Source organism: Phalangium opilio, unplaced genomic scaffold, assembly GCF_054372755.1.
Source record: "Phalangium opilio isolate 3A_F unplaced genomic scaffold, DU_Popi_V2 ptg000090l_1, whole genome shotgun sequence".
Lineage (NCBI taxonomy): Eukaryota > Metazoa > Arthropoda > Arachnida > Opiliones > Phalangiidae > Phalangium > Phalangium opilio.
In genome coordinates, this window is record NW_028324195.1 from 4,531,914 (window position 1) to 4,549,171 (window position 17,258).

A 17,258-nucleotide genomic window follows, 5' to 3' on the forward strand; every position below is an offset into this window, starting at 1 on the left:
TTTTCATGGAAATCGTTTAAAAGCGTGTCATGATGGCCGAGTGGTCTAAGGCGTCAGATTTAAGCTCTGATCCTCGTATGAGGGCGTGGGTTCGAACCCCACTTCTGACAACGATTTGTTTCATTTTAATAACTTGTATCTCATACTCAGGAAAGGCTTTTCTAGTATGGCAACAAGTGAGTGGCTTTATGTGGCATAGAGATACGGGAGGTATTTTGGTGTTGTACTATAGCTTCATTTTCAAGGAAAACGTTTAAAAGCGTGTCAGGATGGCCGAGTGGTCTAAGGCGTCAGATTTAAGCTCTGATCCTCGTATGAGGGCGTGGGTTCGAACCCCACTTCTGACAACGATTTGTTTCGTTTTAATAACTTGTATCTCATACTCAGGAAAGGCTTTTCTAGTATGGCAACAAGTGAGTGGCTTTATGTGGCATAGAGATACGGGAGGTATTTTGGTGTTGTACTATAGCTTCATTTTCAAGGAAATCATTTAAAAGCGTGTCAGGATGGCCGAGTGGTCTAAGGCGTAAGATTTAAGCTCTGATCCTCGTATGAAAGCGTGGGTTCGAACCCCACTTCTGACAACGATTGGTTTCATTTTAATAACTTGTATCTCATACTCAGGAAAGGCTTTTCTAGTATGGCAACAAGTGAGTGGCTTTATGTGGCATAGAGATACGGGAGGTATTTTGGTGTTGTACTATAGCTTCATTTTCAAGGAAAACGTTTACAAGCGTGTCAGGATGGCCGAGTGGTCTAAGGCGTCAGATTTAAGCTCTGATCCTCGTATGAGGGCGTGGGTTCGAACCCCACTTCTGACAACGATTTGTTTCATTTTAATAACTTGTATCTCATACTCAGGAAAGGCTTTTCTAGTATGGCAACAAGTGAGTGGCTTTATGTGGCATAGAGATACTAGAGGTATTTTCGTGTTGTACTATAGCTTCATTTTCAAGGAAAACGTTTAAAAGCGTGTCAGGATGGCCGAGTGGTCTAAGGCGTCAGATTTAAGCTCTCATCCTCGTATGAGGGCGTGGGTTCGAACCCCACTTCTGACAACGATTTGTTTCATTTTAATAACTTGTATCTCATACTCAGGAAAGGCTTTTCTAGTATGGCAACAAGTGAGTGGCTTTATGTGGCATAGAGATACGGGAGGTATTTTCGTGTTGTACTATAGCTTCATTTTCAAGGAAAACGTTTAAAATCGTGTCAGGGTGGCCGAGTGGTCTAAGGCGTAAGATTTAAGCTCTGATCCTCGTATGAAAGCGTGGGTTCGAACCCCACTTCTGACAACGATTTGTTTCATTTTAATAACTTGTATCTCATACTCAGGAAAGGCTTTTCTAGTATGGCAACAAGTGAGTGGCTTTATGTGGCATAGAGATACTAGAGGTATTTTCGTGTTGTACTATAGCTTCATTTTCAAGGAAAACGTTTAAAATCGTGTCAGGGTGGCCGAGTGGTCTAAGGCGTAAGATTTAAGCTCTGATCCTCGTATGAAAGCGTGGGTTCGAACCCCACTTCTGACAACGATTTGTTTCATTTTAATAACTTGTATCTCATACTCAGGAAAGGCTTTTTACCTCTCCGAGTGACGTATGTCACGGAGAGGTTCTGTAACGATCGTGTGTGTCTGTGTGTCTGTGTGTCTGTGTGTCTGTCTGTGTGTGTGTCTGTTGTTACACCCACGTGACCGCGTTCGCAGTTTCCAAATCGGAGCAAACGTGTTCGCCATTTCCGAACTGCTTTCACAGTCACGGAAATGGCTACTCTATTTGAGTTCTCACACCACCATCTTCTGGTCTTTGTCCATCCCACATGGACACCAGTCTGTACACACTGGCTTCTAACACCACCATCTTCTGGTCATTGTCCATCCCACATGGACACCAGTCTGTACACACTGGCTTCTAACACCACCATCTTCTGGTCTTTGTTTTTGTCCATCCCTCATGGACATCAGTCTGTACATACTGGCTTCTAACACCACCATCTTCTGGTCATTGTCCATCCCACATGGACACCAGTCTGTACACACTGGCTTCTAACACCACCATCTTCTGGTCTTTGTTTTTGTCCATACCACATGGGCACCAGTCTGTACATCTGGCTTCTACACCACCATCTTCTGGTCTTTGTTTTTGTCCATCCCACATGGACACCAGTTTGCACACCTGGCTTCTACTCCATCGTCATCGTTTGGTTTAAGACATTCGCGGCGATCAGCTAGGGTTACGAGAAACGTCTAGCCTCCCTAGGGTGGGTTGTCCACGATAGGTTTTCGCAATTGCGGTTGTTCTTGCTTTTAACCGTAGTTCGACACCCTTATATACTACCTATTTGAATAAGGCGAAGCAACCGGCGTATGCTTTATTTCAAACGCCAATATTAGTCAAGTCTCTCAAGAATGTTTAATTGTTCTTTTTTAAAACGATGTAACGTTCAATAAGGCGAATAACTAACGAAGAAAATATTAAATATTAATTATTATCATTTTAATATTTAAGATAATCTTGTTTCTCAATTCAAAATTAATACAGAAAGAGTTAAAAAGCAGTTTATGTTATTGTCTGTGTGTGTCCGTCCGTTATTACACTAGTGCCGCAGTGCGCTGCGTTAGAAGTTCGTTTTGTTTTGATGTGTAAAGAAATCCTACAGAACCATAATATTCCCTTTATCCTTAATATAAAGTGAATATGTGGAAATATTTTTCGTAATTATGATGCATTTAGTACTTTTGTAGCTTTAAAGCTCTATTTCATTTTGATAATCCAAAGATTTTGTTTAATATTATTATTTAAAATGGATGTTTATATATTACCTAAGCTATACTACATCTGTTTATAGCATAATCCTTTCTAAAGTGAATACAAGCACAACGCTACTATGTTGGTCAAATGAACTTTAATTTGTCAATAGGCCTAGTGAACCAAAAAGTAAACGCTTGGGTTTGGATTTCGTTTCTGTAATGCAGAGACATTAACGGTTCAGAGTGAGCCGAAAGTTAAGTACACTTTAGGCTTAGATATTATAATCATGGTGGAAATCTGCACCGCGTTCAGCAGAGCCCAGCGATGTTAGCAGTATCCTACATAACGGGTTTTTGAATTTTGACGTCACGGTGCTTAGCGCTTAGCTAGCGCGGTCTTCAAAGAAAATAGTCGGCTTTTGGATAACGTGGAGGAATTAATACAAATAGCGCTATGGGACTATAGCTAATTAATTGGCGTGAAACCAGTTGATCACGCGAGAATGTTAAGAGAAATGTTAGTTTCTAATTTTAATTATAAAAGTTGTTATCTATCTCTATAAATATTTTATCATACAATTTTTGTTAAGCCTTGGTACCTTGCACGCTTTATTGCGCTAGCGTCATTTATAAAACGCCGATGACCGGAGAAAAGCTATGACGACAGAGCTCACCGGTAAACATTTCCCTAATCCGCTGTCTTTTTACCTCTCCGAGTGACGTATGTCACGGAGAGGTTCTAATTTCGACGTGTGTGTGTGTGTGTGTGTCTGTCTGTGTGTCTGTGTGTCTGTTGTTACACCCACGTGACCGCGTTCGCAGTTTCCAAATCGGAGCAAACGTGTTCGCCATTTCCGAACTGCTTTCACAGTCACGGAAATGGCTCCTCTACTTGAGTTCTCACACCACCATCTTCTGGTTTTTGTCCATCCCACACGGAGACCAATCTGTACTTACTGGCTTCTAATCACCACCATCTTTTGGTCTTCGTCCATCCCGCATGGAGACCAATCTGTACTTACTGGCTTCTAATCACCACCATCTTTTGGTCTTCGTCCATCCCACATGGACACCAGTCTGTACATACTGGCTTCTAATCACCACCATCTTTTGGTCTTCGTCCATCCCACACGGACACCAGTCTGTGCATACTGGCTTCTAATCACCACCATCTTCTGGTCTTCGTCCATTCCACTTGGACACCAGTCTGTACACCTGGCTTCTACTCCATCGTCATCGTTGGGTTTAAGACATTCGCGGCGATCAGCTAGGGTTACGAGAAACGTCTAGCCTCCCTAAGGTGGGATCGCCACCAAAGGTTTTCGCAATTGCGGTTGTTCTTGCTATTAGCTGTAGTTCGACACCCTTATATACTACCTATTTGAGTAAGGTAATGCAACCGGCGTATGCTTCATTTCAAACGCCAATATTAGTCAAGTCTCTCAAGAATGTTTAATTGTTCTTTTTTAAAACGATGTAACGTTCAATAAGGCGAATAACTAACGAAGAAAATATTAAATATTAATTATATTCATTTTAATATTTAAGATAATCTTGTTTCTCAATTCAAAATTAATACAGAAAGAGTTAAAAAGCAGTTTATGTTATTGTCTGTGTGTGTCCGTCCGTTATTACACTAGTGCCGCAGTGCGCTGCGTTAGAAGTTCGTTTTGTTTTGATGTGTAAAGAAATCCTACAGAACCATAATATTCCCTTTATCCTTAATATAAAGTGAATATGTGGAAATATTTTTCGTAATTATGATGCATTTAGTACTTTTGTAGCTTTAAAGCTCTATTTCATTTTGATAATCCAAAGATTTGGTTTAATATTATTATTTAAAATGGATGTTTATATATTACCTAAGCTATACTACATCTGTTTATAGCATAATCCTTTCTAAAGTGAATACAAGCACAACGCTACTATGTTGGTCAAATGAACTTTAATTTGTCAATAGGCCTAGTGAACCAAAAAGTAAACGCTTGGGTTTGGATTTCGTTTCTGTAATGCAGAGACATTAACGGTTCAGAGTGAGCCGAAAGTTAAGTACACTTTAGGCTTAGATATTATAATCATGGTGGAAATCTGCACCGCGTTCAGCAGAGCCCAGCGATGTTAGCAGTATCCTACATAACGGGTTTTTGAATTTTGACGTCACGGTGCTTAGCGCTTAGCTAGCGCGGTCTTCAAAGAAAATAGTCGGCTTTTGGATAACGTGGAGGAATTAATACAAATAGCGCTATGGGACTATAGCTAATTAATTGGCGTGAAACCAGTTGATCACGCGAGAATGTTAAGAGAAATGTTAGTTTCTAATTTTAATTATAAAAGTTGTTATCTATCTCTATAAATATTTTATCATACAATTTTTGTTAAGCCTTGGTACCTTGCACGCTTTATTGCGCTAGCGTCATTTATAAAACGCCGATGACCGGAGAAAAGCTATGACGACAGAGCTCACCGGTAAACATTTCCCTAATCCGCTGTCTTTTTACCTCTCCGAGTGACGTATGTCACGGAGAGGTTCTAATTTCGACGTGTGTGTGTGTGTGTGTGTCTGTCTGTGTGTCTGTGTGTCTGTGTGTCTGTTGTTACACCCACGTGACCGCGTTCGCAGTTTCCAAATCGGAGCAAACGTGTTCGCCATTTCCGAACTGCTTTCACAGTCACGGAAATGGCTCCTCTACTTGAGTTCTCACACCACCATCTTCTGGTTTTTGTCCATCCCACACGGAGACCAATCTGTACTTACTGGCTTCTAATCACCACCATCTTTTGGTCTTCGTCCATCCCGCATGGAGACCAATCTGTACTTACTGGCTTCTAATCACCACCATCTTTTGGTCTTCGTCCATCCCACATGGACACCAGTCTGTACATACTGGCTTCTAATCACCACCATCTTTTGGTCTTCGTCCATCCCACACGGACACCAGTCTGTACATACTGGCTTCTAATCACCACCATCTTCTGGTCTTCGTCCATTCCACTTGGACACCAGTCTGTACACCTGGCTTCTACTCCATCGTCATCGTTGGGTTTAAGACATTCGCGGCGATCAGCTAGGGTTACGAGAAACGTCTAGCCTCCCTAAGGTGGGATCGCCACCAAAGGTTTTCGCAATTGCGGTTGTTCTTGCTATTAGCTGTAGTTCGACACCCTTATATACTACCTATTTGAGTAAGGTAATGCAACCGGCGTATGCTTCATTTCAAACGCCAATATTAGTCAAGTCTCTCAAGAATGTTTAATTGTTCTTTTTTAAAACGATGTAACGTTCAATAAGGCGAATAACTAACGAAGAAAATATTAAATATTAATTATATTCATTTTAATATTTAAGATAATCTTGTTTCTCAATTCAAAATTAATACAGAAAGAGTTAAAAAGCAGTTTATGTTATTGTCTGTGTGTGTCCGTCCGTTATTACACTAGTGCCGCAGTGCGCTGCGTTAGAAGTTCGTTTTGTTTTGATGTGTAAAGAAATCCTACAGAACCATAATATTCCCTTTATCCTTAATATAAAGTGAATATGTGGAAATATTTTTCGTAATTATGATGCATTTAGTACTTTTGTAGCTTTAAAGCTCTATTTCATTTTGATAATCCAAAGATTTTGTTTAATATTATTATTTAAAATGGATGTTTATATATTACCTAAGCTATACTACATCTGTTTATAGCATAATCCTTTCTAAAGTGAATACAAGCACAACGCTACTATGTTGGTCAAATGAACTTTAATTTGTCAATAGGCCTAGTGAACCAAAAAGTAAACGCTTGGGTTTGGATTTCGTTTCTGTAATGCAGAGACATTAACGGTTCAGAGTGAGCCGAAAGTTAAGTACACTTTAGGCTTAGATATTATAATCATGGTGGAAATCTGCACCGCGTTCATTAGAGCCCAGCGATGTTAGCAGTATCCTACATAACGGGTTTTTGAATTTTGACGTCACGGTGCTTAGCGCTTAGCTAGCGCGGTCTTCAAAGAAAATAGTCGGCTTTTGGATAACGTGGAGGAATTAATACAAATAGCGCTATGGGACTATAGCTAATTAATTGGCGTGAAACCAGTTGATCACGCGAGAATGTTAAGAGAAATGTTAGTTTCTAATTTTAATTATAAAAGTTGTTATCTATCTCTATAAATATTTTATCATACAATTTTTGTTAAGCCTTGGTACCTTGCACGCTTTATTGCGCTAGCGTCATTTATAAAACGCCGATGACCGGAGAAAAGCTATGACGACAGAGCTCACCGGTAAACATTTCCCTAATCCGCTGTCTTTTTACCTCTCCGAGTGACGTATGTCACGGAGAGGTTCTAATTTCGACGTGTGTGTGTGTGTGTGTGTCTGTCTGTGTGTCTGTGTGTCTGTGTGTCTGTTGTTACACCCACGTGACCGCGTTCGCAGTTTCCAAATCGGAGCAAACGTGTTCGCCATTTCCGAACTGCTTTCACAGTCACGGAAAAATCTCCTCTACTTGAGTTCTCACACCACCATCTTCTGGTTTTTGTCCATCCCACACGGAGACCAATCTGTACTTACTGGCTTCTAATCACCACCATCTTTTGGTCTTCGTCCATCCCGCATGGAGACCAATCTGTACTTACTGGCTTCTAATCACCACCATCTTTTGGTCTTCGTCCATCCCACATGGACACCAGTCTGTACATACTGGCTTCTAATCACCACCATCTTTTGGTCTTCGTCCATCCCACACGGACACCAGTCTGTACATACTGGCTTCTAATCACCACCATCTTCTGGTCTTCGTCCATTCCACTTGGACACCAGTCTGTACACCTGGCTTCTACTCCATCGTCATCGTTGGGTTTAAGACATTCGCGGCGATCAGCTAGGGTTACGAGAAACGTCTAGCCTCCCTAAGGTGGGATCGCCACCAAAGGTTTTCGCAATTGCGGTTGTTCTTGCTATTAGCTGTAGTTCGACACCCTTATATACTACCTATTTGAGTAAGGTAATGCAACCGGCGTATGCTTCATTTCAAACGCCAATATTAGTCAAGTCTCTCAAGAATGTTTAATTGTTCTTTTTTAAAACGATGTAACGTTCAATAAGGCGAATAACTAACGAAGAAAATATTAAATATTAATTATATTTATTTTAATATTTAAGATAATCTTATTTCTCAATTCAAAATTAATACGGAAAGAGTTAAAAAGCAGTCTATGTTTTTGTCTGTGTGTGTCCGTCCGTTGTTACAGTAGTGCGCTGCGTTAGAAGTTCGTTTTGTTTTGATGTGTAAAGGAATCCTACAGAACCACAATATTCCCTTTATCCTTAATATAAAGTGAATATGTGGAAATATTTTTCGTAATTATGATGCATTTAGTACTTTTGTAGCTTTAAAGCTCTATTTCATTTTGATATTCCAAAGATTTTTTTAATATTATTATTTAAAATGGATGTTTTTGTATTACTTAAGCTATACTACATCTGTTTATAGCATAATCCTTTCTAAAGTGAAAACAAGCACAACGCTACTATGTTGGTCAAATGAACTTTTATTTGTCAATAGGCAAACCAAAAAGTAAACGCTTGGGTTTGGATTTCGTTTCTGTAATGCAGAGACATTAACGGTTCAGAGTGAGCCGAAAGTTAAATACACTTTAGGCTTAGATATTATAATCATGGTGGAAATCTGGGCCGCGTTCAGCAGAGCCCAGCGCTGTTAGCAGTGTCCTACATAACGGGATTTTGTTTTTGAATTTTGACGTCACGGTGCTTAGCGCTTAGCTAGCGCGGTCCTCAAAGAAAATAGTCGGCTCTTTGGATATCGTGACGTAAAACGCGTATTTCTCAGCTTGGCGAAACAACCATGGAGGAATTAATACAAATAGCTCTATGGGACTACAGCTATTTAATTGGCGTGAAACCAGTTGATCACGCGAGAATTTTAAGAGATATGTTAGTTTCTAATTTTAATTAAAAAAGTTGTTATCTTTCTCTATAAATATGTTATCATACAATTTTTGTTAAGCCTTGGTACATTGCACGCTTTATTGCGCTAGCGTCATTTATAAAACGACAGAGCTCACCGGTAAAATTTCCATATTCCGCTGTCTTTTTCCATAATATAAAGTGAATATGTGGAAATATTTTTCTTAATTATGATGCATTTAGTACTTTTGTAGCTTTAAAGCTCTGTTTCATTTTGATATTCCAAAGATTTGTTTTAATATTGTTATTTGAAATGGCTGTTTATATATTACTTAAGCTATACTACAACTGTATATGGAATAATCCTTGGTTTAGTGATTTCATGAAGAAAACTAAGACGTAGACTCCGGCGGGTATGTCAAGTATTATCCGCAATAGGCTTAGTGAAACAAAGAGTAAATAATTGAGGCCTGAGGTGAAGCAAACTTTGGGCTTTGATGAATGAAGAGAGTCTCATCAACGGTTCAGAGTGAGCCGAAAGTTAAATACACTCTTAAATAATCAGGTTAAGATTTTATAATAGAAGAAAAGATCGTGGTGGCAATTAGAATAATAAAAGGGCTAATGGTAAACGGGTAGTAGCTACAGACTTTTTATTCTCTTTATGGTGCGCATTGACTATTAGTGCGTCTAGCTACAATTTAGCTTTGGTGTTATTTAACGTTAACATTCATGTTGGCAAACCAAGAATATTGTTGAGGTGAGGCGAGACGACAGTGTTTACACTGTAAACCAGTTGTGAATGTAGCTATCAGAATATAAGCGTAGACTTCATTTCCTGTTCTTTTCCCCATTAACTGATTTCCATGTGTCCGATATTTATCCTTATTGGATGTAAAATGTCGTCTGCTTTACTGCATATTCGCTATGCTTGGAATACTGCTTCAATAATTCGTAAATTTTTACTTCAAAAAAGAGAAATAATTCCATATCTAGGTAAATAAGTTTGTAGTATTAGACCTCTTGACTCGGAGAGGTAATATTTTGGTTTTCCCAACTTGTCTAGTATGGCAACAAGTGAGTGGCTTTATGTGGCATAGAGATACGGGAGGTATTTTGGTGTTGTACTATAGCTTCATTTTCAAGGAAAACGTTTAAAAGCGTGTCAGGATGGCCGAGTGGTCTAAGGCGTCAGATTTAAGCTCTGATCCTCGTATGAGGGCGTGGGTTCGAACCCCACTTCTGACAACCATTTGTTTCATTTTAATAACTTGTATCTCATACTCAGGAAAGGCTTTTCTAGTATGGCAACAAGTGAGTGGCTTTATGTGGCATAGAGATACGGGAGGTATTTTGGTGTTGTACTATAGCTTTATTTTCAAGGAAAACGTTTAAAAGCGTGTCAGGATGGCCGAGTGGTCTAAGGCGTCAGACTTAAGCTCTGATCCTCGTATGAGGGTGTGGGTTTGAAGCCCACTTCTGACAACGATTTGTTTCATTTTAATAACTTGTATATCATACTCAGGAAAGGCTTTTCTAGTATGGCAACAAGTGAGTGGCTATATGTGGCATAGAGATACGGGAGGTATTTTGGTGTTGTACTATAGCTTCATTTTCAAGGAAATCATTTAAAAGCGTGTCAGGATGGCCGAGTGGTCTAAGGCGTCAGATTTAAGCTCTGATCCTCGTATGAGGGCGTGGGTTCGAACCCCACTTCTGACAACGATTTGTTTCATTTTAATAACTTGTATCTCATACTCAGGAAAGGCTTTTCTAGTATGGCAACAAGTGAGTGGCTTTGTGTGGCATAGAGATACGGGAGGTATTTTGGTGTTGTACTATAGCTTCATTTTCAAGGAAAACGTTTAAAAGCGTGTCAGGATGGCCGAGTGGTCTAAGGCGTCAGATTTAAGCTCTCATCCTCGTATGAGGGCGTGGGTTCGAACCCCACTTCTGACAACGATTTGTTTCATTTTAATAACTTGTATCTCATACTCAGGAAAGGCTTTTCTAGTATGGCAACAAGTGAGTGGCTTTTTTGTGGCATAGAGATACTAGAGGTATTTTCGTGTTGTACTATAGCTTCATTTTCAAGGAAAACGTTTAAAATCGTGTCAGGGTGGCCGAGTGGTCTAAGGCGTAAGATTTAAGCTCTGATCCTCGTATGAAAGCGTGGGTTCGAACCCCACTTCTGACAACGATTTGTTTCATTTTAATAACTTGTATCTCATACTCAGGAAAGGCTTTTCTAGTATGGCAACAAGTGAGTGGCTTTATGTGGCATAGAGATACGGGAGGTATTTTGGTGTTGTACTATAGCTTCATTTTCAAGGAAAACGTTTAAAAGCGTGTCAGGATGGCCGAGTGGTCTAAGGCGTCAGATTTAAGCTCTGATCCTCGTATGAGGGCGTGGGTTCGAACCCCACTTCTGACAACGATTTGTTTCATTTTAATAACTTTTATCTCATACTCAGGAAAGGCTTTTCTAGTATGGCAACAAGTGAGTGGCTTTATGTGGCATAGAGATACGGGAGGTATTTTGGTGTTGTACTATAGCTTCATTTTCAAGGAAATCGTTTAAAAGCGTGTCAGGATGGCCGAGTGGTCTTAGGCGTCAGATTTAAGCTCTGATCCTCGTATGAGGGCGTGGGTTCGAACCCCACTTCTGACAACGATTTGTTTCATTTTAATAACTTGTATCTCATACTCAGGAAAGGCTTTTCTAGTATGGCAACAAGTGAGTGGCTTTATGTGGCATAGAGATACGAGAGGTATTTTGGTGTTGTACTATAGCTTCATTTTCAAGGAAAACGTTTAAAAGCGTGTCAGGATGGCCGAGTGGTCTAAGGCGTCAGATTTAAGCTCTGATCCTCGTATGAGGGCGTGGGTTCGAACCCCACTTCTGACAACGATTTGTTTCATTTTAATAACTTGTATCTCATACTCAGGAAAGGCTTTTCTAGTATGGCAACAAGTGAGTGGCTTTATGTGGCATAGAGATACGGGAGGTATTTTGGTGTTGTACTATAGCTTCATTTTCAAGGAAAACGTTTAAAAGCGTGTCAGGATGGCCGAGTGGTCTAAGGCGTCAGATTTAAGCTCTGATCCTCGAATGAGGGCGTGGGTTCGAACCCCACTTCTGACAACGATTTGTTTCATTTTAATAACTTGTATCTCATACTCAGGAAAGGCTTTTCTAGTATGGCAACAAGTGAGTGGCTTTATGTGGCATAGAGATACGGGAGGTATTTTGGTGTTGTACTATAGCTTCATTTTCAAGGAAATCGTTTAAAAGCGTGTCAGGATGGCCGAGTGGTCTTAGGCGTCAGATTTAAGCTCTGATCCTCGTATGAGGGCGTGGGTTCGAACCCCACTTCTGACAACGATTTGTTTCATTTTAATAACTTGTATCTCATACTCAGGAAAGGCTTTTCTAGTATGGCAACAAGTGAGTGGCTTTATGTGGCATAGAGATACGAGAGGTATTTTGGTGTTGTACTATAGCTTCATTTTCAAGGAAATCGTTTAAAAGCGTGTCAGGATGGCCGAGTGGTCTAAGGCGTAAGATTTAAGCTCTGATCCTCGTATGAAAGCGTGGTTTCGAACCCCACTTCTGACAACGATTTGTTTCATTTTAATAACTTGTATCTCATACTCAGGAAAAGCTTTTTACCTCTCCGAGTGACGTATGTCACGGAGAGGTTCTAATTTCGACGTGTCTGTGTGTCTGTGTGTCTGTGTGTCTGTCCGTTGTTACACCCACGTGACCGCGTTCGCAGTTTGCAAATCGGAGCAAACGTGTATTCAATTTCCAGACCGCATTTACAGTCCCGGAAATTGTATTCCACTTACACGCTATTACTCCATTGCCTGTCTAACAACTCTGTTCATTTGTCCTCCCCACATGGACTTACTAGCTTCGAAACACCACCATCTTCAAGTCTTTCGCCCATTCCACATGGACACCAGTCTGTACTTACTGGCTTCTAAACATCACCACCTTCTCGTCTTTGTCCATTCCACATGGACACCAGTCTGTACACCTGGCTTCTGACACCACCATCTTCTGGTCTTTGTTTTTGTCCATCCCACATGGACACATGTCTGTACACCTGGCTTCTAACACCACCATCTTTTGGTCTTTGTTTTTGTCCATCCCACATGGACACCAGTCTGTACACCTGGCTTCTAACACCACCATCTTCTGGTCTTTGTTTTTGTCCATCCCACATGGAGACCAGTCTGTACACCTGGCTTCTAACACCACCATCTCCTGGTCTTTGATTTTGTCCATCCCACATGAACACCAGTCTGTACACCTGGCTTCTAACACCACCATCATCCTTAATGTTAAGACATACGCGGCGATCGGCTAGGGTTACGAGAAACGTCTAGCCTTCCAATGGAGGGGTCTTCCTCCAAGGTTCACGCAATTGCGATGTTCTTATCTACAGCTGCGATTCGAATCCTTTATATACTACCTATTTGAGTAAGTCGAAACAACAGTCATATCCTTCAATTCAAACGTCAATATTAGTCAAGTCTCTCAAGGTTGCTTAATTATTCTTTTTTAAAACGATGTAACGCTCAATAAGGCGAACAACTAACGAAGAAAATATTAAATATTAATTATATTTATTTTAATATTTAAGATAATCTCTTTTCTCAATTCAAAATTAATACGGAAAGAGTTAAAAAGCAGTCTATTTTTTTGTCTGTGTGTGTCTGTCCGTTATCACACTAGTGCGCTGAGTTAGCAGTTCGCTTTGTTTTGATGTGTTAAGAAATCCTACAGAACCTTAATATTCACTTTTTCCATAATATAAAGTGAATATGTGGAAATCTTTTTCGTAATTACGATGCATTTAGTACTTTTGTAGCTTTAAAGCTCTGTTTCATTTTGATATTCCAAGGATGTTTTTTAATATTATTATTTGAAATGGCTGTTTATATATTACTTAAGCTATACTACATCTGTATATAGAATAATCCTTGGTTTAGTTATTTCAAGACGAAAGCTATGGCCTGGATTCTGTCGGGTAAATCAAGTTTGATCCGCATTAGGCTTCGTGAACCAAAGAGTAAATAATTGAGACCTGAGGTGGAGTAAACTCTGGGTTTTGTTTATCGTGTCTGTAATGAAGGGACAATAACGGTTCGGAGTGAGCCGAAAGTTAAATACACGTTTAAATAATCAGATTTAGATTTTATAATAGAAGAAAGCATCATGGTAGCAATTAGATCAGTGAAAGGGCTAATCGTTATCGGATCATAGCTTAGAAATTTTCATTCTTGTTTCAAAGTTAATATAGAACGAGTATTGATACCGTTAGTTATTTAAAACAGAATTGTATATTTGATTTGCAATAAATGATAAAATGAAGTTTCAAGTGTGTGACTCTCTGAAATACGGTAGGGGGTAGAGACGAGTGCTTTTTATTGATATCGTTAGTTACCAAATTCAATGTAGTGAAGTTAATTTTGGGATAAATGACAAGCGCATGCTCTCTTTCAAATGACCGTAAACGGTTGGTCTTTCATAATACGGGAAATCAACCACAAAATGTATAATGCAACACAATGCAAAAAGGTCAAAGGTTATATTCTTCCGTCCATACTCCGTGATTGTTTTAAGTTGTGTTTTTTTACCTCTCCGAGTGACGTATGTCACGGAGAGGTTCTGTAACGATCGTGTGTGTCTGTCTGTCTGTCTGTGTGTCTGTCTGTGTGTGTGTCTGTTGTTACACCCACGTGACCGCGTTCGCAGTTTCCAAATCGGAGCAAACGTGTTCGCCATTTCCGAACTGATTTCACAGTCACGGAAATGGCTCCTCTACTTGAGTTCTCACACCACCATCTTCTGGTCTTTGTCCATCCCACACGGACACCAGTACTTGCTGGCTTCTAATCACCACCATCTCTTGGTCTTCGTCCATCCCACATGGACACCAGTCTGTACACACTGGCTTCTAATCACCACCATCTTCTGGTCTTCGTCCATTCCACTTGGACACCAGTCTGTACATACTGGCTTCTAAACACCACCATCTACTGGTCTTCCGTCTATTCCACATAGACACCAATCTGTCTCATTGGCTTCTAACTCCATCGTCATCGTTCGGTTTAAGACATTCGCGGCGATCAGCTAGGGTTACGAGAAACGTCTAGCCTCCCTAGGGTGGGTTGTCCACCAAAGGTTTTCGCAATTGCGGTTGTTCTTGCTTTAAAGTGTAGTTCGACACCCTTATATACTACCTATTTGAGTAAGGAAAAGCAACCGGCGTATGCTTCATTTCAAACGCCAATATTAGTCAAGTCTCTCAAGTATGTTTAATTGTTCTTTATCAAAACGATGTAACGCTCAATAAGGCAAACAACTGACGAAGAAAATATTTAATATTAATTATATTTATTTTAATATTTAAGATGATCTTGTTTCTCAACTCAAAATTAATACGGAAAGAGTTAAAAAGCAGCTTATTACCTCTCCGAGTGACGTATGTCACGGAGAGGTTCTAAAATCGACAGGCATGTCTGTGTGTGTGTGTGTGTGTGTGTGTGTGTCAGGCTGTTGTTATTGACTTACACCCCAGGGGACCGCGTTCGCAGTTTCCGAATCGAAGCAAATGTGTTCGCCATTTCCGGACCGCATTCACAGTTCCCGGAAAATTCAAAACTTGAGGCTATCCACAATTCAACTGGCCACTACTATTTCATCTGACTAGTCAATTGTCCATTTCACATGAACACCAATCTGTATTCACTGGCTTCTAACACCACCACCTTCTGGGCGTTGCTTTTGTCCATCCCACAAAGACACCAGTCTGTACTTACTGGCTTCTAACACCACCATCTTCTGGTCTTTGTTTTTGTCCATCCAACATGGACATCAGTCTGTACACCTGGCTTCTACACCACCATCTTCTCGTCTTTGTTTTTGTCCATCCCACATGGACACCAGTCTGTACACCTGGCTTCTACACCACCATCTTCTGGTCATTGTTTTTGTCCATCCCACATGGACACCAGTCTGTACACCTGGCTTCTACACCACCATCTTCTGGTCATTGTTTTTGTCCATCCCTCATGGACACCAGTCTGTACACCTGGCTTCTACACCACCATCTTCTGGTCATAGTCTTTGTCCATCCCACATGGACACCAGTCTGCACACCTGGCTTCTACTCCATCATCATCCTTAAGGTTAAGACATACGCGGCGATCGGCCAGGGTTACGAGAAACGTCCGGCCTCCCAATGGCGGGGCTTCCACCAAAGGTTCACGCAATTGCGCTGTTCTTATCCATAGCTGCGATTCGAAATCCTTATATACTACCTATTAGAATAAGGTGAAGCAACCGGCGTATGCTTCATTTTAAACGCCAATATTAGTCAAGTCTCTCAAGAATGTTTAATTGTTCTTTATCAAGACGATGTAACGCTCAATAAGGCGAACAACTAACGAAGAAAATATTTAATATTAATTATATTTATTTTAATATTTAAGATAATCTTGTTTCTAAACTCAAAATTAAAACGGAAAGAGTTAAAAAGCAGTCTATTTTTTTGTCTGTGTGTGTCTGTCCGTTGTCACACTAGTGCGCCGAGTTAGCAGTTCGCTTTGTTTTGATGTGTTAAGAAATCCTACAGAACCTTAATATTCACTTTTTCATAATATAAAGTGAATATGTGGAAATCTTTTTCGTAATTACGATGCATTTAGTACTTTTGTAGCTTTAAAGCTCTGTTTCATTTTGATATTCAAAGAATGTTTTTTAATATTGTTATTTGAAATGGATGTTTATATATTACTTAAGCTATACTACATCTGTTTATAGCATAATCCTTTCTATAGTGATTTCAAAACGAACGCAACGATATTGGTCAAAAGTACTTTTATTTGTCAATAGGCCTAGTGAACCAAAAAGTAAACGCTTGGATTTGGTTTTCGTTTCTGTAATGCAGAGACATTAACGGTTCAGAGTGAGCCGAAAGTTAAATACACTGTTAAATAATTAGGCTTAGATTTTATAATCATGGTGGATATCTGGGCCGCGTTCAGCAGAGCTCAGCGCTGTTAGCAGTGTCGTACAGGACGGGATTTTGCTTTTGAATTTGACGTCACGGTGCTCAGCGCTGAGCCAGCGCGGTCTTCAAAGAAAATAGTCGGGTTTTGGGAAAACGTGACGTAAAACGCGTAGTTCTCAGCTTGGCGAAAAAACATGGAGGAGTTAATACAAATAGCTCTTGCTGATTCTGATGGGACTATAGCTATTTAATTGGCGTGAAACCATTTGATGACGCGAGAATTTTAAGAGACATGTTACTTTCTAATTTTAATTATAAAAGACGTTGTTATCTATCTCTTTAAATATGTTATCTTACAATTTTTGTTAAGCCTTGGTACCTTGCACGCTTTATTGCGCCAGCGTCATTTTTAAAACACCGATGACCGGAAAAAAGCTATGACGACAGATCTCACCGGTAACCGTTTTCCAAAATCCGCTGTCATTTTGGGGAGCTCTGCTGGACGCAGCCCAGACCAGTGAAAGGTCTGATCGTAATCGGATTATCGCTTCGTGTTTTCATGCTATTTAT

The 17,258-nt window shown here is 40.0% G+C and overlaps 12 non-coding genes across 12 annotated transcripts; all 12 read left to right on the forward strand.

The window, feature by feature from the left end:
• Window positions 1-26: 26 nt before the first annotated feature.
• Window positions 27-110, forward strand: TRNAL-UAA (transfer RNA leucine (anticodon UAA)). Its single transcript has one exon. It is a non-coding gene; the product is annotated as a tRNA-Leu (tRNA).
• Window positions 111-263: 153 nt separating this feature from the next.
• TRNAL-UAA (transfer RNA leucine (anticodon UAA)) lies at window positions 264-347 on the forward strand. The gene has a single exon. It is a non-coding gene; the product is annotated as a tRNA-Leu (tRNA).
• A 390-nt stretch (window positions 348-737) lies between these two features.
• On the forward strand, window positions 738-821 carry TRNAL-UAA (transfer RNA leucine (anticodon UAA)). The gene has a single exon. It is a non-coding gene; the product is annotated as a tRNA-Leu (tRNA).
• Window positions 822-974: 153 nt separating this feature from the next.
• Window positions 975-1,058, forward strand: TRNAL-UAA (transfer RNA leucine (anticodon UAA)). Its single transcript has one exon. It is a non-coding gene; the product is annotated as a tRNA-Leu (tRNA).
• An 8,767-nt stretch (window positions 1,059-9,825) lies between these two features.
• TRNAL-UAA (transfer RNA leucine (anticodon UAA)) lies at window positions 9,826-9,909 on the forward strand. The gene has a single exon. It is a non-coding gene; the product is annotated as a tRNA-Leu (tRNA).
• A 390-nt stretch (window positions 9,910-10,299) lies between these two features.
• On the forward strand, window positions 10,300-10,383 carry TRNAL-UAA (transfer RNA leucine (anticodon UAA)). The gene has a single exon. It is a non-coding gene; the product is annotated as a tRNA-Leu (tRNA).
• Window positions 10,384-10,536: 153 nt separating this feature from the next.
• Window positions 10,537-10,620, forward strand: TRNAL-UAA (transfer RNA leucine (anticodon UAA)). Its single transcript has one exon. It is a non-coding gene; the product is annotated as a tRNA-Leu (tRNA).
• Window positions 10,621-11,011: 391 nt separating this feature from the next.
• TRNAL-UAA (transfer RNA leucine (anticodon UAA)) lies at window positions 11,012-11,095 on the forward strand. Its single transcript has one exon. It is a non-coding gene; the product is annotated as a tRNA-Leu (tRNA).
• A 153-nt stretch (window positions 11,096-11,248) lies between these two features.
• Window positions 11,249-11,332, forward strand: TRNAL-UAA (transfer RNA leucine (anticodon UAA)). Its single transcript has one exon. It is a non-coding gene; the product is annotated as a tRNA-Leu (tRNA).
• A 153-nt stretch (window positions 11,333-11,485) lies between these two features.
• Window positions 11,486-11,569, forward strand: TRNAL-UAA (transfer RNA leucine (anticodon UAA)). Its single transcript has one exon. It is a non-coding gene; the product is annotated as a tRNA-Leu (tRNA).
• A 153-nt stretch (window positions 11,570-11,722) lies between these two features.
• Window positions 11,723-11,806, forward strand: TRNAL-UAA (transfer RNA leucine (anticodon UAA)). Its single transcript has one exon. It is a non-coding gene; the product is annotated as a tRNA-Leu (tRNA).
• Window positions 11,807-11,959: 153 nt separating this feature from the next.
• On the forward strand, window positions 11,960-12,043 carry TRNAL-UAA (transfer RNA leucine (anticodon UAA)). Its single transcript has one exon. It is a non-coding gene; the product is annotated as a tRNA-Leu (tRNA).
• Window positions 12,044-17,258: the final 5,215 nt, after the last annotated feature.